We start from the raw sequence: 25,455 nt of genomic DNA, 5'->3' as shown, positions 1-25,455 counted from the left end.
TAATTTTAAACACCTTAGTGGCACCAAGACATGAATAATGGATAGCTAAAATATACTTCAGATTTTTAGTTTCATTTGAGACTCATTTACAACATAGAAAACATTTGATTTGGAAAATGATATCTGAAGAAAAGTTGTAGTTCTTTGAGTTAGCTTTCCAAAGCGCTTTGAATTATCTCAATTGGATACCGGGAGAAGAAGTTACGATAGAAATACTAAATACTGTACAGTATCAACCGAAATACGCGGAATATGAAAAGTCAAATTCCTACATGATTTTCTAGCACCTTCTTAAACCTATAACTCCCACATAAATGGCACCCGTATTAATGAGTTAATGGCCTTTCACTTGCCCTTAAGTTGTGAGATTTTCACCTATAAATAGGCCTCATTGGCATACACATTTTTCACACCAAGATAAAAGTTTCTAAGCATAAAAAAAAAAGTTTTCAAGTCTAGAAAAAAGAGAAAGGAGAGGGAGGAAAATTAGTTTTTCCAAGAAGTTTTGGTACTATCAAGAAGTGTTTTCCAAGCATCAATTCTCAACGGAGTGCTTTTTTTTTAAATATCAAAGGAGTGCATTTTTCAACAAGGTTCAAAACATCAATCAAGGTAAGTAGAGGTGCAAAGTGTTAATTCGTGTTAAGTTATAAGTTTCTAACAAATGAAGATTTATGTTAATGTTTGTATGTCTAATAGTACCTCCGGTACAGCATACAACTCCATGTCTAATGGTATCTTCGGGTATAGCATGTACTTTCGGTCAAGGCGTTGTGTTAAGTCATAACTCTATGTGTTTGGGATTCTATCGAAAATCCTACTATGAAAAGGTTTCTAAAGTTATAGCTTTGAAATGTATAGTTTGATCACGAATGCACCAATGATATCTATTGAGTTTTTTTTAAGTGCGTGGATTTAACCCCTTCTCTACAGATTGATATGATTCTACCTTGGGTCTGGATGATGGAAAAGATGGAGAGTGGTGCAACGAGCCCATGAAAAAACCCGGTGAACCAGTTATTTAGATTTATTTTTGTGAACGTTTTCAATGTTATTTTTTTAAAGTATTTGAATAACACTGAACGCGAGAACAAGTTGTGTTTTCTTCAAATAAATTACGTTCCGTTATTTTTTTATTCGGTGTTTTATTTAAAGTATTCGAAAGGTTGTTAAAATTATCATTGTAAAAATTAAGTTTCCGCTGAAACATATTTTTCTATAACTAAACCACCAGTTAGTTAAGTAAAGTAAGTAGCGTTCCGGTGGTTTAGTCATAGGAGAATATGTTTTAGCGGAAGATTAATTTTTACAATGATAATTTTAACAACAATCTTTCGAATACTTTAAATGAAACACTGAAATAAAAAAAAAAGGAACGTAATTTATTTAAAGAAAACACAACTTGTTCTCGCGTTTGGCGTTATTCAAATACTTTAAAAAAATAACATTGAAAACGTTCACAAAAATAAATCTAAATAACTTGTTCACCGGGTTTTCCATGGGCTCGTTGCACCACTCTCCATCTTTTCAATCATTCAAGTCCAAAGTAGAATCATATCAATCTATAGAGAAAGGGTTAAACCTGTGAGTTAAAAAAACTCAATCTATATCATTGATGTATTCGTGATCAAACTATACATTTCAAAACTGTAATTTTAGAAACCTTTTCATAGTAGGATTTTCAGTAGAATCCCAAATACGTAGAGTCATGACTTAACACGACGCCTCGATCGGAAGTACATGCCGTACCCGGAGGTAACATTAGACATGGAGGTGTATGCCGTACCGGAGGTACCATTAGACATACAAATATTAACATAAATCTTCATTTGCTAGAAACTTATAACTTAACACGAATTAATACTTTGCACCTCTACCTACCTTGATTGATGCTTTGAACCTTATTGAAAAATGCACTCCTTTGATGTTTAAAAAAAACACTCCGTTGAGAATTGATGCTTGGAAAACACTTCTTGATAGTACCGAAACTTCTAGGAAAAACTAATTTTTCTCCCTCTCCTTTCTCTTTTTTCTAGATTTGAAAACTCTCTCTTTTATGCTTAGAAGCTTTTGTCTTGGTGTGAAAAATATATATGCATTGGGGCCTATTTATAGGTGAAAATCTCGCAACTTAAGGGTAAGTAAAGGGCCTAATACTCATTAATACGGGCCATCAAACTCATCAAATATAGTTTCTATTGGCGTACCATGATGAAATATGTCATAAACTATGTTAGGAGGTATGAAAAGTGACAAAGCTTCAGTAATAGTGTTCATGCAGCGATCGAGGATTTAATCCTAATTCACTGCTTAGGTCCTTTTCAAATAACAAATCGAATCATTTTGCAAGATGTTCGAACAAGGATCTGGATCTCCCAGAGCATTTGGCTCTACATGTTTTCAACCATCCTCTAGCCCTACAAAACATCGCACAAAACCACTTCATGTTGGCCTTCAATGTAGAAGTAGTGGATCGAGTGAGACCCATCTCTAGTGTTATACCCTCGAGGTCGAGGAAAATGGAACGGAACAACTAGACCTCCTCAACAAGTTTCACCTCTTAACAAAACAAAGTAGCCAAGCACTAAGTAAGATCAAGCATAGAATGTTTAATATTGGGGACTAGGCGCTCAAAAAGGCTAAAGTGGCCAGACATGCAGTGACAATCTGAGTTCTAAGATTCGAGTACCGCTAAAATCGCATCTTAAAAATCGAAATGTGCTTTCTAAAATTTGAAAATTTGTTAAGTAATATCATAAAATTAGTAAGATTTAACCTATAACAAATAAATTCATATCAATTTTAAAAAAAATAAAATAAAAGTTCTTCTAAGCCAATAATCAAAATACGCTTAGTGGGTCTTCTTTTACACCACATCACTAGTCATCTCTTGCCTCAAATGCCACGAAAATTTTAGTGCTACTCTCAGGTCCAATCTTAGAACTTGATAAAGGACCCCATAATCAATGTTTCCAAAAAAATAAATATAAAGTACACACATAAAATCCCAAAAAACACTTATACACTAATTCGTATCTTACGTGAATCATAAGAAATTAATGAAATGTATTTAAGACTTCAACCCTTGACCCGCATGCTAATGAATATAATATATTCGTGTGTGTACTTCAAAGAGAAATAAATGTACTTGAAAATAGAACATATGATACGTAATTATAGGCTACAATATGCATTGGTAGTCCTAATCCAATTGCAACTTTGAATTTTAAAAATGATAAAATCTTATCATTATCTCAACCGTCTTTAAAATTTTGGTTCATTAGAAAGATAATGAATTTAAAAGATGATAACATTATCTCAATAATTTTTTAAAATTTAATAAGATTTTTATCTCAAAAGAAATACAATCAAATATTATCTAAACCATTTAATATTTCATTGTAATTAAAAGCGATAAAAGTAAAATATTATCTCAACTATTTAAATTTTCAATGCAATTAAGAGATAAACGTAAAATATTAGGAGATAAAATTAAAATATTATCTCAACTATTGAAATATATCTTAAAGAAATATATTATTGAATAATTAAATAATACATATAAATTTATGTTTCTTTTAATTTCAACAACTTGGGCTTAAGCCCAAAATGAAAAATAAAACAAAAGATGTGTGGGCGATATCCACCTGATGGACTTTAATGTAATTGACATGGCCAAAATATTAATCGTGTCTATTTTTTAACGGGCCAAATATAAACTAATAAAATTAGGTCCATGGGTACAAGGAGTTACAATCTACCCCATAACAATAAATTTCATCCTCGAAATTTACTTTGAAATTCGTCAAAGAGTTGTGGATACTTGGCTCGCATCTCTACCTCTCCCAAGTTGCCTCTTCAACTAAGTAATTGCACCATTCCCAATAAGTTCTAAGATTTCAAACGGTCCAACAAACCATGGTTACAACTTACCCTCTTGCAAAAAATGTTGTTACTCCTTTCATTGGTGCAACCTACCAAAAAAACTGCGAATCCTTTCTTCTTCTATTTGTATCACTATTCCATCTATCTTGGGCAATTTTTATTCTGGGTCAATGTCTATCCAATAGTCTCTAAACCTATAATCTTTCACTCACCAACCTCATTCCAATAAACTAGCGATCTATACTTCCTCATATACAATGTTTCATATGGTGTCATAGTTCAAGTATAAATGTTTTTCCAAATGTTTTTGAAACTCAAGGACACTATATCGAAACATATCTTCCAGTGTTTGAATTGTTAGACCAAAACATCTATCTGAGAGTGAAAAGTAGTACTAAATTTTAGGTTAGTCCCCATAGTTTAGTGTAAACTTTTCAAAAGTTCGATGTGAAATAATATGATTTGTTAATAAAATATAATCCAAATACTGAAATTTAGTACTTATCCAATTTGGTGGCACACGATTTTCTATACCAATTGTACCATAACTCAATTACCATTTTTAACTATAAATACCGTGCAAAGGTCCCCCTAATTCTCCACCAAAAATTTTATATACATAAATGGCAGATTTCAAATCAAGCAGCAGAAAGGAAAATATTGGACATTGCAATCATATTTTTGTTTCAAAAATTTGTTTAATATATCGAGGTATGGTACATAACATGCAGGTGATTTGTTTTCTTAGGCTTTTATATATTCAATTGAATATTATGAATTGCTAGTGGACCTTAAAGTTCTTTTTAAAAATATATGAAATCCTTTGAAAATTCAAGATGACCTAAGATGAGTTTAACTGATTTTTATAATTGTGTTTCGAATTCATTCAAAGATATACTATTTAACTAGTTAGCAGATTTTTTTTTTAAAGATACGATTTCAATATTTTCATTTAATTTTATGGATATTCTAGTAACAGAAAGTAAGTTTATGGTAACACGGTCTATAAGAAAATTGTGGCGTTACAGTTTGGTATCAGAACCGAGGTCTACTTTCTGCAAACCTTTTTTATTTAGTTTGAAATAAATGAGTTTTAATAGGAAATTACAAATTAGAAAAATATATTTTAAGTGATAGCTAGTTCCCACTTATTGTCCGAGTTTTCTTAATTTACGTATTCGCAAGATTGAAAGACTTTGTAAAAAAGATTTAATTGTCTAAGGACGGCTTGGGATTTAAACATTACACTTGTGACACCTCCTTCTCACCTTGAAGTCTTTTTTGGCTGCACGTTATTCAAATCAACAAGATGAAAATAATATTTCAAATCACTCCAAATTTTAGAAAAATCCATTTTTAAGAACTTCTATTTAAGAAATTCCTGGCTTACAAAATTTCTATATATAAAAAAATGACAAATTTTTAATACTTCGATATTTTAAGTTCATGGTTTTGATTTTACATGCCATAAAGCGTCTATTTGTTTAGTTCTAGCCCAATATCAAAATAAAAAAAATTCCTTGGCAAACGATGCTCACTATTCAACCACTTTCCAATTGATCTAAGGTATGAAATAAAATGTTATAGCTTTTTATCATGATTGTGAGTAATCTTGCTTCACGTTATGTAAAATTATGTTTACCTCACATAATTTATTAGTTGAATTTTTTTTTTTATTTCAATATTGTTCATGTGAACTTAGAATGAAATAATTATGCCACCGAATGGTTAGGACTTGGCAGCAATTAGGATGATCAGGAATAGTCCAACATTGTGTTCAAATTGCTATCGAGAAATACATAAATTCTGAAGTGAAATGGAAACGAACATTTGTTGATCATGTTGAAAATTTACTATTAAGTGGGAGCAAGCAAGATCGTTCGGATATAATGAGGGTACAATCTCTCGATATATGGAGAAACGTGACCAAATCATGAGGGATATGAATTATATGGCCATATTTGCAAGAAGATTGGGATATGATTTTAAGGAATACTATGAAGATATCATAATCTTATAGAATCACAGATAATAGGAGCCAGAGCCAGAACTAGAGCCTAAGTTCGAGCTTGAACTAGATCTAGAGGAGCCTGATGAGGACCCAAAGAAAGAGCCTGATTAAGAACCAGTAGAGAAATAAAACCAAAGGTCGCACGAGCAAGAATTCGAGCTACATATTACTTAGATTATTATTGTTGTTGTTGTTGTTGTTGTTATTATTATTTGTGTTATCCAATATTTCTAAAATAAAATTTTATTTGTATTAAAAGAATGTCGAGACAACAGCAAAAGCAAGCTACAGTTATCAGGGATTTGTTAAGGGCTATACAAAATCTGGGTAGACAACAAGTACAGGCGAGTCCCAGAAGCAACACCAGCTCAATCTTTGAATATCCTATAAAAATTGAATTAACATTTTTATCTGAAATGTAATAGGGTATTTTTTTGTTATATATAAATTCGGGTTTTTATATAAACTTTGTGTGCTGAATATGTGATTTGTGTATTTTACACGCTTTTAGTCTTGACAAAGTATGATTAATTTGAGTGGATTGAGACATAAATATCTGAATTTTTGTGATTCGTAGGAAAAGATTGAGGTTGAATACAATGGATGCAAAAGTGGTGATTTTGAGCTTAATTATAGATTAATTTGGGCACTTGAAGATCATCCTACGTTGTAATTAATCGATTGGAGAGAAGTTTAGTATTCAGTTGGATGAAACGTTTGGGACGAAAATGAAGTTTAAGAAAGTTGTGTAACCAAATTGCAAAAAAAGAAAAATGGGCCAACGGAAAAGTAGATTTGTAACCCGCTGCCCAATCAGTTTAGGCAGTTTTGCGCATTTTTTAGTTTTATTTATTTATTTATTTATTTATTGGAGTTTGTTTTGGATGGAAACTCTTCTAAAAAGCATAATGCTATATAATTATCAGAAGGAGAGGAAAAAATGGTTCTACGACTTGAGAATTAGAGAGAAGCACATCGAAGAAAAGCAAGAAATCAAGGGGTTGAAGCATTAATTTGGGCAAGAAGAGATTTTGGTACAAAATATAACTTTTCTACATCTTTATTCAAAACCTAGATATAATTATTCTTTGTTTTTCTTTATCCATTATGCGAAACTAAAATTTTGTTATGGTAAACAATGTACTTTATTAGGACTCTTTAATTCAATTTTCAAGATTCTAGTTCTCAATTTCATATGCGCTGTTTCATGCTATCTCTTTCTTTATTAGCTTAAGAAACTAATGCGACCACGAAGTAATTGTAGCTATGAAACCCATGAAAGATTATATCAAACCTGAGAAAGTCTAATATCATGGTTTAATTATCGAACCAAAAAACCAAGTCAATCATAAACAATATCTTGATCCTGTGAACCTCTTGAATTGTTGAACACCGTAAGAAATTAATTCTTCATAAGTTCGAGTTTTGTTCATAAAGAACATGTGAAAGCAATACGCTCGCAATATCTCAATAGTTGTATGTTTTTATAATGAAAACAACGAGTCCTATTTATTGGGAACCCATAAAATTCTAATTAAAAATGGAAATAAGCGTAAAAGATACCATAAAAAAGAATTTTAACTAAAAATTAAGTCTAGGCAAAAATGTGTGGGAAACGACTCCAGGTTTTCACTATGCTGCTGCATAGGCTTCCGGCTTGCAATTGCAAAGACCATTCGACAATCCTAATCATGGTTACAGTATGGGCATATGTAGTCGCATATTATATACTATATGGTTGCATATGTCTTTGATTCAGCTCCTTCTTCCATCAGCTGAACCAAGTTGATCCATCTTATTTCTTCTTCCATGCCCAACATGAGACTTGTCCTTTTGCTTGTTGTGATCAATGTTTTGTCCACCATATCTAGAGCAACTAATCCCATGACGTCCTTGATTCTATTTGCGCGTGATCTCTTCATTGGTTTCTGTTCAAGTAGGACCTGAACTTTGTATGATTATGGTCTTCATTGGGTCATATCAGAAGCATATTAGTTCATTCTTCTTTTTAATTTGTAGTTGAACCTTCTCATTGATTGACCTTACCAATTCAGCCTTTTTGAAGCCATCTAAACAAACTCTTTTAATAGCAACTTTGTTAGTGGATTTCAAAAATAGAATAAGATCTTAATGTGTCCTATTGTATGCAAATTTTATAAATTATAAACAATTCTCCCAACTTTTTAAATTCTAATTAATTATAGTGCGTAAAAATTAATGTTAACTACCTCGATTTGTCCATCTATTTGTGGGTGACACGTAGTAGAAAAATTTTGCTTAGTTCCCAACTTTTCTATAAAAGTCTCCAAAAGCGGCTGAGGAATTTAACATCCCTATCAGACGCAGTACTCCTAGGTGTACCGCTAAGTTGCAACATCTCTCTAAAGAAAGATTCAGTTCATGGCATCATTTGTTTTATGATATGGAATGAGATGTGCCTTCTTACTAAACCGACCACCACGAATATAGAATCTCTATCCATTTTAGGCATAGGCATCCCCAACACAAATTCAATAGCTACATGCAACCCATGACTCATTAGGAAATGGATATGGATTTCTTTGAGGAGGTCAAGGTCTCCATTCTATTTTCCTCAACCTCAATGGCATGACGCCTAAGTATAGGTATGTTGACCTAATCAAAACCACTACTTCCACATTGAAGGCCAACATGAAGGCATTGTAGTGGTTTTGTGCAATGTTTTGTAGGTAGGCCCAGAGGATGGTTGAAACTTGTAGAGTCTCCTTAGCATTTTCGATCCTTGTTCGAATGTTTTGCAATATGATCTGATTGGTTACTTCTACAAGTCTATTAGTTTAATAGTACAAGATTGACGGTAGATGAAGGCTTACCCTGAGATTAATGTAAAAGCTTTGAATTGAGAGTGTTGAACTGTCTTATATCAAAACATTGGGTAGGTCAAACTTGAGATTATTTGACCTAAAAGAATGTACAAAGTTTATATTTTGAGATTGTTGACATGGATTACGCCTCTACCGACTTCGTAAGATATTCAACTGCATGGAAACGAACTACAATTGTCCATGGGCTATGAAAAAAGGCCCAAGGATACCTACTATCTATTATTCTAAAGGACCCAATAGTGAAAGGGGATTATTAAATCATCGACCAATGTATGAATACTGTTACTAAACCTTTGTCATTTGTCATAACTCTAGACATAGTCAATGATGTCTTTCTTCATGGTTGGCTAATACTGTACCATATGAGTTTGATGGCCAAGTCTCGATCTACTTGGTTGCCATATATGCCTTTATAAATCTCAACTAAGGCTTAAGGGGCTTCTGAAGGGCCAAGGCACTAAGATATGAATGTTAAGCTCCTTTAAAAGAGGACTACCCGTATCGTGCAGTACCTAGGTGTTTAAAATATAATGTTCCTTGTAGCTCGAAGATCTTTAGGAAGATGCCCATTGCATATGAAATTCATTACGAGGTCCATCCATGATCGCTCATGGTCAATTTCCATATCCCTCATGCCCCTTTGTCACGATTTTTCACATTAACATTTCTATCCAGGCAATCCAATCTTATGAAGACCAAGCCTGATAGAGCATTGGATTTGTCATCATGAGCTCAAGCAATCTTCGATGATCGTGAACTTTATACTAGAAAGATTCATCTTCTAGTCTGTCCTTCTAAATTTGTGAATTTCAGGTTACTCATACTCATCTTTCCTTTTGCATCTATCATTGATTTGCCCAATGACAAGTTCTAAATCATAGAAGACTCTTATCTCATACACTTTGATTTCAAGGGGTAAGCTCGAAGGCCATGACTACCTCGAACTCGACCTCATTATTGGTAGCCTCAAAGTCGAGCCTTATCGAACACTACATCATTGTAGCCTTTTTCGAGTTGATGATGATGAACCGATCCTGAACCCTATGAATTAGACACTTTATCCACACGTAAGTCCCATGTTTTCTGCTCTTTGATATTGTGTTTATTATCCTAGCTCTCAAGGCCTTGGATTTAGTTCTATTATGAAGTCTACCAAGGCCTAAGCTTTAATGGAAGGTCGGGATTTGAACTCAATGTGAAATTTTAGCCTATTGTCAGATACCTTCCTGATATGTTGAACTTTTATAGTATATGCTTTGATGTCTGGTTTGTGTTCATGATGTCATAGTGGGTTGGAAGTGCTATCGAAGCTTTCATGCTACCATGAGCAAACACTAGCAAGCTGTTTGGCCAGACTGAATCATGTTTCGACATCGTACAGTGTCTTCCTCATGTAGTAGATCGACTGTTGCATTTTGTTTACCTCTTTCACTAAGACAACACTCGCTACATTTTGGAAGATAGCTTAGTACATGAATAAAGTCTCTCCAAGGTTGTGTTTTATGAGGTCTAGAAGTTTGTCAATGTCTATTTGTGCTCTTGGAAAGCTAGTTAACGCTAGCAATTCAAATCGTAACCATTGTTTCTTGTAAGAACTTTGAAGAAAGAAAAATATCTATTTACAATCCTGGACATAATAAATATGCTCATAGTAGCAGCCCAACCCATTAGTATCTGAATATTTTTCTTATTTTAGGGGGATTCCATCATTGTTATAGCCTATAGTTTGCCTGGGTAGGTTTTGATTCCTCCTTGTGTGTCTTCATGAAGCCCAAAAACTTGCCCGAGGATATCACAAAAGCACATTTTGCCATTTTGAACTTTACCTGATACTTTCAAAGCATAGAGAATACTCCTCAAGGCTTAGGATGTAATTTTCTATTTGGGTATTCTTGACTTGTTATGTGATCAAAATAGGCCTCAACATTCTTGGCATTCATACTAGAGAAAATTTTATTGATGAGCCACTAATAGATTAGACTTGAATAAGAAACCAACAGGTATGACCTTGTAGCTATAAGGTATTGAGTTTGTATTGCCTCAAATGTCTAACTGAATCGTTATCAATAAATATTTTCATTTTATCCCAAAAAAAAAAAAAAAAAAAAAAAAAAAAAAAAAAAAGACCATTATTCAAGTAGTTTTAAATTTGAGCAAAAGAAAAATTTCAATGTTTTAAACTTAAACATAATGACACATACATAACAAAACATAATTTTCAAGACCCTAAATTATAAAACGCTTAAAAGTAAAACAATAAATTTAGTTCTGAGATCTTTCCTTCAATCTGCTACACATTGATGCCACCAATTTATCACCTGTCCATCTGATTAAGATTAATCTATAAAGAAAATCCCAAAAAGGGTAAGTATTTCGAAAATACAAAATGAGGTACATGCAATTCAATGTCCAAATATGATTAATACTACAACCTGACAATATCAAATAGAAACTCTTTATATTTATGTCTAACATTCAAGAAAAACAAACTGAACCCATCGAACAAAAAGACATTTATTCAAGCAGTTTTAAACTTGAACTAAAGAAAATTTCAATGTTTTGAAACTAAAAATAAATGACACATGGGAAAGAAAGCATAAGTTTCAAGACTAAATTTTAAAAAACTTAAAAGTAAAACAAAACTAAATTTACCTCTAAGATCTTTCCTTCCATCTAATTGAGATTAATCTCTAAAGGAAATCCCAAAAAGGGTCAGTATTTTGAAAAATATAAAAATGAGATATCTGCAATTCAATGTCCAAATATGATTACTATTATTATAACCAAACTATATTATAATACTTTATGTAAATTGGGAGAGCCGAATGAAAAAACATATTCATGTGTGGAAGAGCCGACATCGGATTAGGAGAAACTAGGATTGGTCCCACAAGCCAAGACAAGGACAAGAAGTTGGACAGAGGTTTTAGGCCGGAAAGAAGGAAAGGAGCGATAGGGATCACCCTAAATCTCATCCATATAGATTCCATGAATACCACCCATTGAAAACTACATTTGAAGAAGTGTTTTGACAAATAGCAGACAAGGAATGTTTCGTAGACCCATGTTCCAAAGAAAGGATCTAGTAGGAAAAAATCGGTGTAAATATTACCGCTATCATAGTTCGGTAGGGCCCAATACGGACAATAACAAAGATCTAAAGGAAGAAGTTGAATCTTTGATTCGACTAGGTCATCTACGAGAATTGGTGGATAACCTAAAAAGATAGACCAACCCACCTCCAACAACCTCACGTACAAAGTGCAAGCTTAGCCAGTTGTTCCCGATTTTAACTCTCATCCCCAAGCTGAGATCAAAATGATGATCGGCTGAAAACTAGTATATCGAAGGGTCTAGTAGGGAGATGTAGACAAGCCCGCGATTCTCGTATATAGCAGAACTACAATGTAGGATATCCGAAGTTCAACTTCGACACAATACCAAACCCCGAACATTTTTGGTTTTCCGAAGAAGATTCTCAAGGGGTTCTACAAAATCAAAGTGACACCTTGGTAGTGTTTATACTTATTGCAGAAGTACAGGTACACTGAACACTTGTAGATAATGGAAGTATTGTCAATGTACTGTATTCTTGAACTTTGAGATAGATGAAGATCCCAGAACGTTATCTCCATAAATATATCAAGAAATTACAAGGATTCTTTGGAGATCTATTGAAGCTTGAGGTGAGATCATCCTAATTATGGAGCTGGGCGAGACTCCTCGCCAAAGAAGAATCCTGCCAACTTTGTAGTAGTTGATTTGCCCTCAAATTATAACATTATACTGGGAAAACCCATATTGCACAAACTCAAAGTGGCCACGTCAATCTACCATTACTGTATGAAGTTTTTCACCCCTTGCGAGGTTGGAATTGTGCGTGGAGACAAACATAAGCTAGGGTAATGTGGGTTTACCCAGGCCTCAAAAGATATACTGGGTAATGAACAGAATGTATAAGCTAAAGAAACCAGGTTGAAGAGACCCGTCATGGTTGGCCTATCTGAGATCGGCATAACTGAAAAAAGTCGTCAAGAGGCCAGGGATGACTACATATTGTTCGATGACAAAGAAGCAGATCCGAATCCTTATCCCGGAGTGGTGATCTCGATATCTACAGTTGGGATCGTCATACCCAAGGTTCTGGTCAACATCGAAAGTGCCCTCAACATACTCTATACCAGCACGCTTAAATGGATGGGTATCCCCATTCACTTCTTGCAACCATACTCGAACATGGTTTCGAACTGAACGAAGCCTCGACTAGAGCCAAAGGATTGATCAAGCTCATCGTTGAAACTGGAGAAGCTCCACGATGAGTTAGATTAAACATTGAAATCCAGGTATTTGATTCTTCCTCAGCTTATGACACTATCATTGGACAGCCCCTGTTATTTAGCGTCAGAGCAGTATACCTGTACCATTATCCGCTTCAATTTCCCACACCCCATGATACGGGTGAAATTAAGGGAAACATTGAAACATGCCAGATGAAAACTTATCCTATCAGTTGAAGTACACATACTCCCTAGACACGTATATGGAGTGTCTGCTCGAATCCTACCTCATCTCCCTGGACCCACATTTAAGAATCAAAGGTAGGGAACCTGAGATGAATTGGATAAAGTATCGATATGTGAAAATGACCCATTAAAGGAACTCAAAGTGGGACACTAGCTACGGCCACCAGTTCGAGGTCAGATAGTAGAGTTCATCCGACAGAACATTGATGTCTCCGCCTGGAGTCATGAAGACACAGAAGGAATTGATTGTCATAGATTAAATATCGATCCATCAGTTTGATCGAAACAGCAGAGGCATCGTCCTTTAAATCCAGAACGGTACGAGGCTCTAAGCAAAGAGATACAAAAATTACTCCACATCGGGTTTTTTAGTCAAGACGCTAAATATCTCGAGAGGATTGCTAACCCTGTACTTGTAAAGAAAAATAATAGGGACTGGAGAGTATGCATAGACTTAACTGATCTCAATAAGGCGTGTCCAAAGGACAGCTCCTCCTTGCCAAGGATAGATCAGATGGTAGATGCCACAGCTAGAAATGAGTTAATCAGCTTCATGGATACATACTCGGGATACAATCAAATGCCCCATGTATGAACCGACTGAGGAACACACCTCGATCATCATTGACCGAGACTCTATTGTTATAAGATGAAGCCGGTTGGGCTTAGAAATGGTGGAGCTACATTCCAACACCTTGTAAACTTTATGTTTGCCCAACAAATTGGTAAGACCATGGAAGTGTACGTTGACGGCACGCTGGTTAAAAGCACGAATGCCAGGGACATCAGCAACACCTTACTGAGATGTTCGAGATCCTGAGAAAATACAGGACGAAACTGAACCTGAAGAAGTGTGCCTTTGGCGAGAGTTCAAGAAAATTTCTAGGCTGTATAGCGAATTATTTGGGGACCGAAGCAAATCCTGAAAAGATACAAGCTATCATCAAAATGAAAGCACTAACAAGACGGTTTGAAGTCTAATTGGAAGAATAGCTGTTCTTAGTCGCTTAGTATCAAAATCTATAGATTGGTGCAAACCATTCTTTGATGTGTTATGAGGAGGGACGAAGTTCAAGTGCACCCAAGAATGTGAAAACACTTTTGACAAGCTAAAGAAAGAGCTAGCTGAGCCACCCGTACTATCTATACCTAAAGCAGGGGAAACCTTAGTGTTGTATCTTGCCATGTCAAAACATGCAATCAGTACTGTCCTAGCTAGAAAGGAAGAAGGAATATAATATCCCATCTACTACACTAGCAAAGTTCTCCACGAAGCTGAGCTTCGATATTCCCCACTAGAGAAATAGCCTGAGCCCAGTCTTGGTGGCTAGGAAGTTAAGGCCTTACTTCTTGAAACATTATATTGAGATTTTGACTATTTACCCATTAAAGCAAAATTCATAGAAATTTGACAACTTGTTGGATGTTGAAAATGAGTAGTGGAGCTCAGACAGTTTGACTATTTACCCATTGCTATGATGCTTGAATGAAGAAGCACTGTACACACTAAAATAGATACACAAAGACGTGTAGAAACCACTCTGGTGGGTAATCCTTGGCCCACAAAATCATACATCAAGGGTACTTCTAGCCCACAATGCGATGGGATGTACTCGAATTTGTGAGAAAGTGCGACAAGTGTCAACACTTACTCCCATCATCAAAGCACCTATGCAAGAGCTCAATTGTTATACCCTAGCCCTTTGCAAATTGGAGGGTCGACCTAATTGGCCTACGCCCACAAGGAGGGGAGGAGCTAAGTTCGCCATCACTACAGTTGACTACTTTACTAAGTGAGCCGATGCAGAACCACTTATCAAGATTACTTAACAAAAAATCTCCAATGTCGTATGGAAATTCATCATATGCAAGTTTGGGGTACCTCATTCCATCTTGACTGACAACATGAAACAATTTGACAATGCCCTTCTCAGAAACTTTTATAAAGAATTAGGTATCAAAATCATATATCTACACCAGTCGAGGCTATCAACCAAGATCATCAAGCACATGTCAAAAGCAAAGCTTGATATTCTTAAAGGAAGATGGGTTGAAGAGCTCTCCATTGTGTTGTCGTATTACCACACTACAGTAAGAACCAACATTGGAGAATTCCCATTTTCCTTAGCCTTTGGTGTAGAAGCTGTGATCCCACTAGAGATTGGGATTTCATCATTCTTCACAGCCTATAACGAAATTGAAATAGAGGAATAAAGAAATGGGGCCGAACTTAAAAATGCTATTTAAAGACAATAAAATGTGAAGGTACGACAACGTGAGTTCAAAGTTGGATCCCTTGTATAGCGAAGAGTTTTTCTTGCCACTAGGGAGATTGGATCGAGATCTCTAGGTCCCAGAGCTTATGAATTGGAAGATATGGAAGGGAGCTCCATCTCTGAAATGCCAAAGCATCTTAGGCAATATTATCAGTGAAAAGGGGCATGCTATTAATAAAAAGAGTTCTTTATTCTTGAATTGCTAAGCAAAACAGACCTAAGGTTACATGCGCTGTAACACTTGGACAATTTTTTTATAAAAATAATTTTCATAACCCTGTTTTAATAGTAGGCTGACCTAAGGTTACATGTGCTGCAACATTTCGATGAATTTCCAAGTAAAGAAATCCTCAAAGCCCTACTCTAATGGTAGGCCGACCTAAGGTTGCATGTGCTGCATCATTTAGACGAATTTCCTAACAAATGAATCCTCGAAGCCTTGTTCTAACAACAGGCCGACCTAAGGTTGTATAAGCTGCAACACTAAGATGAATTTTCTATCAAAGAAATCTTCAAAGCCCTGCTCTAACAACTTGTATGTGCTACACACACTTAAACGAATTTCCTAGAAAAGGAATCCTCAAAGCCTTGCTCTAACAGCAAGTCGGCCTAAGGTTGTATGTGCTGCAATATTTAGATGAATTTCCTTTCAAGGAAATTAGTATGGCATTGATCCTCAACAATCGTCCTAAGGTTGCTTGTGTTGCAACACTCAGATCAATATCCCTTCAGATTATTACAGTCTAACCCACTAGCAAGGCAAAAATCTACAAAACAATTTGCACAAGTTAAAAATTCGAAATAAAACCTAAATATTGAATTCATTCAACAAAAGATATAGTACAAGAAGTTCGTAAATCAACAGAATATCAAAACATGAAGTTTTAAGTAAATGGTTCAAAAGAGCTTAGGAAAACTAAAGACCTAGGGGTCTTGGAGAGCAGGGACATTAAGGCTAAATGCTTCAAATTAGTGGGGTTTTTATTGCCAAAAATGTGGGTGGCCCTTTGAGAAAATAATTGATAAAAAATAAATATTTAAGTTTTAGAGAAAAATGAGAATTTTCGGTCGACCGGTTGTAGTCCGGTTGACACTGCACAGTTTTCAGTGTTTCTATCATAACTTCTTCTCCCAATATCCGATTGAGGTAATTCAAAGTGCGTTGGAAAGCTACTCAAAGAGCTACAACTTTTATTTAGATACCATTTTCCAAATCGAATGTTTCCTATGTCGAAAATGGGTCTCAAATGAGACTAAAAATCTGAAGTATACTTTAGTCATCCAATATTCATGTCTTAGTGCCACTAAGGTATCTAGAGTTATTTGGGGTTCCACACAGGGAAGCACAAATTTTAATCGAGGCCAAATCAAGTGAAAGGCGCCCACGCACCACAATACACAGTGCTAGAACAATACAAGACCTAAAAGGTTAATTTTTTTCGTTTCTATTGAGTACATGATTTGTTTGATGTTATCTTGATGTTTTACGAGTTAATTTAGGATTTCTTTATTATTGTCTATATATGAAGCATTATTCATTGTACAAGATACTACGACATTATTTGAAAGATTAATATACAAAGTGTGGTTGAATGCTTTCATATCTTGTTCTTGATTATCCCAAACTTATCAAAGACTTCCAATCTTTATGGCGTTTAACCCTTTTAACCTTAGTTCTTGCTTCAAGAAATCATTGGGTCATGGTTATAACTCTGATTTTAACTTTCTTAGGGTTCTATCAAATATTGTGTGGATAGGGTATCCTATAATGGGGTTCACATCATTGGATAGACATTACACGGTGATTGTAAACTCACAAAGGTGCAACCAAAAAGAGTTGTTAATGTTATGAGGCAAGATTGGCATGATTCTAGGATTGAATTTGATGATGAAAAATGAAGAAGAGAGTAAGAATGTGAATGACCAAATATCAGTGGCTGAGGTGGGTAGGCTAAAGTTTATTTGGAATGGGAGAAGAAGTTAGAATTGATCTTTGACTGTGTAGAAAAAGATGACACTAGTAATGATAGAATTTAGATCTGTAGAAACCGGAGCTGAATTGAAAGCTAATGTGAATTCTGAAGCCTATACAAGATTTGATAGAACCAAGAAAGCTAAAATTAGATGAAGAAACTTGACCCAATGATTTCTTGAATCAAGAACCAAAGCTAGAATGGTTGAACGCTACAAAGATTGGAAATCAAATAAGTTCTGGATAGTTTAATTAAGAACAAGATAGAAAAGCAATATCTTACTTTATGATTAATCAATCTCTCAAATTAATTTTGTTGTGTTTTTGTACAATGAATATGCCTTATATGAGCAAACATAAAGAAACCTGATTAGCTTGTGAAACAATTAGATTAACTTGTAAAATAACTAGATAAATATGACAAACATAATTAACTTGTAAAACAAATCCAAACTAAATTAAAATACTGTGAAATAACGAAAATACCCTTAAACGTTTAAAATAGAAAAACACTAAAAGGACTCCTAAACGATAAAATCATCCGACAAACATGTGGAGAATCAAAAGAAGGTTTTCAGATTGTACTAATAGATGAAAATCCGACAACCAACTAGAAAGGTATGCATGTTTCCTTACATCTTTCTTATTCGTTCACTTTGATCAAATGAATCCTTCTTTCATTCTCACCTTGAAGTGTCATGTCTTGCCTTTTGTAATTAAACTCTCGGTTCATGTGGCTTGAGCTTGTCCTTGCTCCTTTTTTTCTCTTGATCAAGTTATTAGTTCATTTGAAACATGCAATGGATACTTGCTAGCTTTCCATGATTCTCATCATTCCCTCCCTCTTTAAAAGGATTCGGCCTTGAATCGTAACCTTCATCAAAGAGAGAGAATGGTCAGCAACATTAAAAGTAGCAAACACAATATACTGACCATGAAGATCCAATTTTTAGGCATTATCATTAACCTTTTCAAGGACTTGGAGATGTCCATGACCTCTAGAATGTACATTATACCTTTTTGGGTTGGAAAGCATTCTTTTTGCAAGAGCACCCAAACCTAGTCACCTAGTTCGGTTGTCACATATCTCTTTCTTTATTAGCTTAAGAAACTAATGCGACCCCGAAGTAACTGTAGCTATGAAACCCATGAAAGATTTCAAACCTGAGAAAGTCTAATATCATGGTTTAATTATCGAACCAAAAAACCAAGTCAATCATAAACAATATCTTGATCCTGTGATCAAAAAACTTATGAACCTCACTTGAATTGTTGAACACCGCAAGAAATTAATTCTTCATAAGTTCGAGTTTAGTTCGTAAAGAACATGTGAAAGCAATACTCACGCAATATCTCAATAGTTGTATGTTTTTAGAATGAAAACAACGAGTCATATTTATTGGGAACCCATAAAATTCTAATTAAAAATGGAAAGAAGCCTAAAAGATACCATAAAAAAGAATTTTAACTAAGAATTAAGTCTAGGCAAAAATGTGTGGGAAACGAGTCCAGGTTTTCACTATGCTACTGCATAGGCTTCCTGCTTGCAATTGCAAAGACCATTCGACAATCCTAATCATGGTTACAGTATGGGCATATGTAGTCGCATATTATATACTATATGGTTGCATATGTCTTTGATTCAGTTCCTTCTTCCATCAGCTGAATCAAGTTGATCCATCTTATTTCTTCTTCCATGCCCAACATGAGACTTGTCCTTTTGCTTGTTGTGATCAATGTTTTGTCCACCATATCTAGAGCAACTAATCCCATGACATTCTTGATTCTATTTGCTCGTGATCTTGTCATTGGTTTCTGTTCAAGTAGGACCTGAACTTTGTATGATTATGATCTTCATTGGGTCATATCAAAAGCATATTAGTTCATTCTTCTTTTTAATTTGTAGTCGAACCTTCTCATTGATTGACCTTACCAATTCAGCCTTTTTGAAGCCATCTAAACAACCTCTTTTATTAGCAACTTTGTTAGTGGATTTCAAAAATAGAATAAGATCTTAATGTGTCCTATTGTATGCCAATTTTACAAATTATAAACAATTCTCCCAACTTTTTAAATTCTAATTAATTATAGTGCGTAAAAATTAATGTTAACTACCTCAATTTGTCCATCTATTTGTGGGTGACATGTAGTAGAAAAATTTTGCTTAGTTCCCAACTTTTCTATAAAGGTCTCCAAAAGCGGCTGAGGAATTTAACATCCCTATCAGACACAGTACTCCTAGGTGTACCGCTAAGTTGCAACATCACTCTAAAGAAAGATTCAGTTCATGGCATCATCTGTTTTATGACATGGAATGAGATGTGCCTTCTTACTAAACCGACCACCACGAATATAGAATCTCTATCCATTTTAGGCATAGGCATCCCCAACACAAATTCAATAGCTACATGCAACCCATGACTCATTAGGAAATGGATAAGGGTGTATACGACCCTTGTGATTAACGCCTGATACAAATGTGATTAACATCGTTTTTCTTCCTTCGCCAATAAAAGTTCCCATGCAACATTTTTAAAGGTTCAATAACACTGATATATCCCCCATTAAACCCCCACCATATGCTTCAGACACTAGCAATTCACGCATGGAGTAATTAGGCATGCATAAATTTATCTTCCCTAAACAAATAACCATCATGCTTATAAAATTTATCTACTGCATCTTTATCACATAACATTTATATATTAGAAAAATCCACATCATTTACATACATATCCTTATTCGAATCCAAGCATTTTGACAGTTAAAGAAGAAATACATATGTTCGAAATACATTAGCAACTATGTTCTCCCTTATCTTGTTTATACTGAATGACATAGAGAAAAAAGTATACTCCATTCATATAGCATGCCTCTTTGTGTACCTTGACGCTTTAGATGTTTCAATGATTCATGATTGATATGGATTACAAGTCATTTTACCATAGGTAGTGTTGCCATGTTTTCAAAATCCTTCGGCCATATTGCATAGAGCTCTTTGTCATATGTATCGTAATTTCAGGCTATCTCGCTTAACTTCTCATTGAAGAAAGCTATTGTTCACTATCCAGCATTAAAATGGTTCCAATTTCAATTCCTAAGGAATCACATTCAATCTTTAAAGTTTCGTTAAAGTTAGGTAGTTCTAAAATATGTGCAGAATACAACCTATCCCTGATAATATTAAAAGCATTTTCTTGTTCAATTCCCCAATAAACTCAAACACATTTTTTCACAATCTTAGTGAGTGGTGTGGCAAGGGTACTAAAATCTTTAATAAAACACCTATAAAAACTAGCTAAAGTATGGAAGTTTCTTATGTCAGTTGCATATTTTAGGTGTTGATTAAATCTTAATTGCTTTTGCTTTCTCTTCATCAACTTCAATACCTTTTGTACTGACAACAAAGGAAAACTACATTTTTCCATGCAAAATGTATACTTCTTAAATTAGCATAGAGTCGTTCTTGACTCTAAACAAGAACATATCTCGGTTGGTCAATATGAGCATCTAAACATTTGATATACATAAACTACAACAAATTTACCTAGGAATGCACTTGAAAACATGGTTTATTAACCTCATGATATTACTAAGTGTATTAGCAAGTCCAAATGGCATAAACTAATCACTCATATAACCCATATTTAGTTTTAAAAGTAGTTTTTCATTTATCTCCTTCTTTCATTCTAATTTGGTCATAGACACTTTTAAGATCTATCTTAAAAAATATACATGAACCATGAAATTCATCTAGCATATGATGTTAGGTAAGGGGTGATGATACTTTGCCATTATACAGCTAACTGCCCTACATTAAGGCACATTGTCCATGTCCATCCGTCCCTCTGTGGGAAAACGTGTGGGAGATGGTGGGTAATTGGATAAAGGTTGAGGAAACCATATTTGAAAATATTAGACAAAGTCTTATCAATATAGATTCATATATGTATCAACTAACCAACCACTCAAAAGCAACCCATTACCGTACACGTGGTAACATCTCTTTAATTCAAAGTTCTAATTAAATAATAATTAAAAAAATCAATTCTTAACACTCACGTGGCTGTGGCTTCCCATAACTCTCTCTCTCTCTCTCTCTCTATTACTTACAAGTTTTTAATTAATCAATTATCCAATCCCAAAAGCTTCTACATGTCACCCCTCTTAAATATTTAAATCCTTTAAACACCAAACTAAAATATAATTTAAGACTATATCTTTTGACTTCGATAACTTGAGTTTTGTGAAGCCTAACATATATAATTAATTACGTTCTATCCAATGAGCCCAATATTCATATACTTTTATTACTCAGTCAATATCTAAAAATATATGACCCAAATAAATTGAATTTTACTCTGTACTTTAGTCCCTAAACTTTCAAAACCTTAAAATATAGCATACCAAAAAAATTAAATTCTATTCTACTAAAATTTCGGGATATTACAATAAATATACATCAAATATCTTTGAAATACACATATTCATACCATATTCATTAGCATATTCTCAAATATATTTCATTAATTCTCTTATCACTCTCATAAGATATGAGTAAGTGTGTAAGTGATTTTATGGGATTAAATGATAACTTTAAATTTTTTTGGAACATAGATTATGGAACTCTTATGAATGTTCTAAGATTGGAGAAGAGTATATAGTGCAAAAACATTCTTGGCATGAGATGGCTAGTGAAGTGACAGGTCTTTAAAGACCCACTAAGCGTATATTGATTTATTCAAAGAACTCATTCATTATTGGTTTACAGGAACCTAATTTTTTTTTTAATTTGATATGAATTTATTAGTTACGGACTCTTATTATTTTTATGATATTATTCGATAATTTTTAAATGTTAGAAAGCTCATTTCGATTTTCAAGATATGAGTATAGTGGCACTCAAATCTCAGGACTCGGGTCATCACAGCGTGTTTGGCCACTTTTGCCTTTCTAAGCTCTAGGTCCTCGATCGTAAACACTCTAGGCTTGACCTTACTATTGAAGGCTTATCTACTTTGTATAAGATGCGATCCTTAAAGAGGTATGCTTATGGATTTCTTTGAGGAGGTCAAGGTCTCCATTCTATTTTCCTCAACCTCAATGGCATGACGCCTGAGTATAGGTATATGCTGACCTCAATCAAAACCACTACTTCCACATTGAAGGCCAACATGAAGGAATTGTAGTGGTCTTGTGCAATGTTTTGTAGGTAGGCCCAGAGGATGGTTGAAACTTGGAGAGTCTCCTTGGCGTTTTCGATACTTGTTCGAATGTTTTGCAATATGATCTGATTGGTTACTTCTACAAGTCTGTTACTTTAATAGTACAAGATTGACGGTAGATGAAGGTTTACCCTGAGATTAATGTAAAAGCTTTGAATTGAGAGTGTTGAACTGTCTTATATCAAAACATTGGGTAGGTCAAACTTGAGATTGTTTGACCTAAAAGAATGTACAAAGTTTATATTTTGAGATTGTTGACATGGATTATGCCTCTACCGGCTTCGTAAGATAATCGACTGCATGGAAACGAACTACAATTGTCCATGGGCTATGAAAAAAGTCCCAAGGATACCTACTATCTATTATTCTAAAGGACCCAATAGTGAAAGGGGATTATTAAATCATCGACCAATGTATGAATACTGTTACTAAACCTTTGTCATTTGTCATAACTCTAGACATAGTCAATGATGTCTTTCTTCATGGTTGGCTAATACTGTACCATATGAGTTTGATGGCCAAGTCTGGATCTACTTGGTTGGCAATATATGCCTTTATAAATTCTCAACTAAGGCTTAAGGGGCTTCTGAAGGGCCAAGGCACTAAGATATGAATGTTAAGCTCCTTTAAAAGAGGACTACCCGTATCATGCAGTACCTAGGTGTTTAAAACATAATGTTCCTTGTAGCTCAAAGATCTTCAGGAAGATGCCCATTGTATATGAAATTTATTATGCGGTCCATCCATGATCGCTCATGGTCAATTTCCATAACGATGATTCTCCCTCATGCCCCTTTGTCACGATTTTTCACATTAACATTTCTATCCAGCCCATCCAATCTTATGAAGACCAAGCCTGATAGAGCATTGGATTGGTCATCATGAGCTCAAGCAATCTTCGATGATCGTGAACTTTATACTACAAAGATTCATCTTCTAGTCTTTCCTTTTAAATTTGTGAATTTCAGGTAATAAAAACTCATCTTTCCTTTTGCATCTATCGTTGATTTGCCCAATGACAAGTTCTAAATCATAGAAGACTCTTATCTCATACACTTTGATGTCAAGGGGTAAGCTCGAAGGCCATGACTACCTCGAACTTGACCTCATTATTGGTAGCCTCAAAGTCGAGCCTTATTGAACACTACATCATTGTAGCCTTTTTCGAGTTGATGATGAATAACCGATCCTGAACCCTATGAATTAGACACTTTATCCACACGTAAGTCCCATGTTTTCTGCTCTTTGATATTGTGTTTATTATCCCAGCTCTCAAGGCCTTGGATTTAGTTCTATTGTTACGGTCTAACCCACTAGCAAGACAAAAATCTACAAAACAATTTGCACAAGTTCAAAATTCGAAATAAAACCAAAATATTGAATTCATTCAACAAAAGATATAGTACAAGAAGTTCGTAAATCAACAGAATATCAAAACATGAAGTTTTAAGTAAATGGTTCAAAAAAGCTTAGGAAAACTAAAGACCTGGGGGTCTTGGAGAGCAGGGACATTGTCTTCCATGTCTTCATCAGAGGGGGAGATATGAATTCTCGATCCCTTCAACAACCTTTGTAGTTCCTTCTTTTCCTCTTCCAAAGACTCCACCAAGAAGGCGAGGTCAAAGTCCGGGCTTTCTTTACCGATATGGTTCACAAGCTTTTCTAAAGCCACAACTGTCCTAAGCCAGAGCATCGAACTCAGGAGACTCCTTCCATATGTCCACAGCCTTAACCGCCTTTACCTCAACCTCCTCTATCCTTTTGGTGGCCTTCTCAGCTCTCTTCATAGCTTCATCTGCCTGAGCTTGCTCATCTTCTCCTTTCTTCTTCTTAATAGCAGCCCGCTGGCAAACTTTCTCCCCCCATATTTTTAGAGCTTTATTGTCATCCATCAACCTTAGCTTTGAGGCTAACTTTGTCTCCAGCTCCACACCCATCTTTGTAAGATGGTCCTCGTATTCTTTTTCTTTCTCGACAAACCTTGCCTTCTTCGTATCCATATTTTTGTAGAGGCCCACAGCTTGGTTCTTGACTTCAACCATTTTTTGAAGCTCAACCTTCAACTAGGACAACATGAAAGTAATTTGAGTCATATAACATGAAGTGAGCTCGAAACTTCTTAGTGTACGAATTTCAGTGATATAACCTATAACCTATATGGGAAGGGAGCGTAGCTATAGATTCCCTCAATGGAGAGGTACATCATCGGAAGTCCAGCAGTATATCAGGGTAACGGCCCACCAAACCATCGAGGTCTTTGTAGGCCAGTGTATCTGTAATACTCCGAAATTTTGTTCTCATTTAATTTTTAGGATAGCAATTTAACTTTTCAAAATTTAGTATGGCCAAAATTATTAATGGTTGCCAAATTTGCATTGGTCGATTTATTAAAAGTTTACGAAAATTAGTTAATTAGGGGTTTGGGATAAATGTCAAATTTTACACCTAATTACTAAAGAGAAGCATTTTTTTTCCACTTGGCCGAGAGTAGAATGTTATCTTTGTAGTGAGGTAACAAGCAAGCATGAGGTGGCTAAGGCAAGCATGAAGTGTTTAACTTAAGCATGAGGTGTTTAGTTAAATTTATGAAGTGCATCCATGCAATCCACATGGAGACAATTGTTGAAGAATCACCTTTACTTAATCATTAAGTCCCCTTACCTTTAAATAAGAAATGTTGCTGCCATTTATTTCCCTTG

The sequence above is a fragment of the Olea europaea genome, chromosome 2 (assembly GCF_002742605.1).
Source record: "Olea europaea var. sylvestris chromosome 2, O_europaea_v1, whole genome shotgun sequence".
NCBI lineage: Eukaryota > Viridiplantae > Streptophyta > Magnoliopsida > Lamiales > Oleaceae > Olea > Olea europaea.
This window is presented reverse-complemented; position numbering follows the sequence as displayed.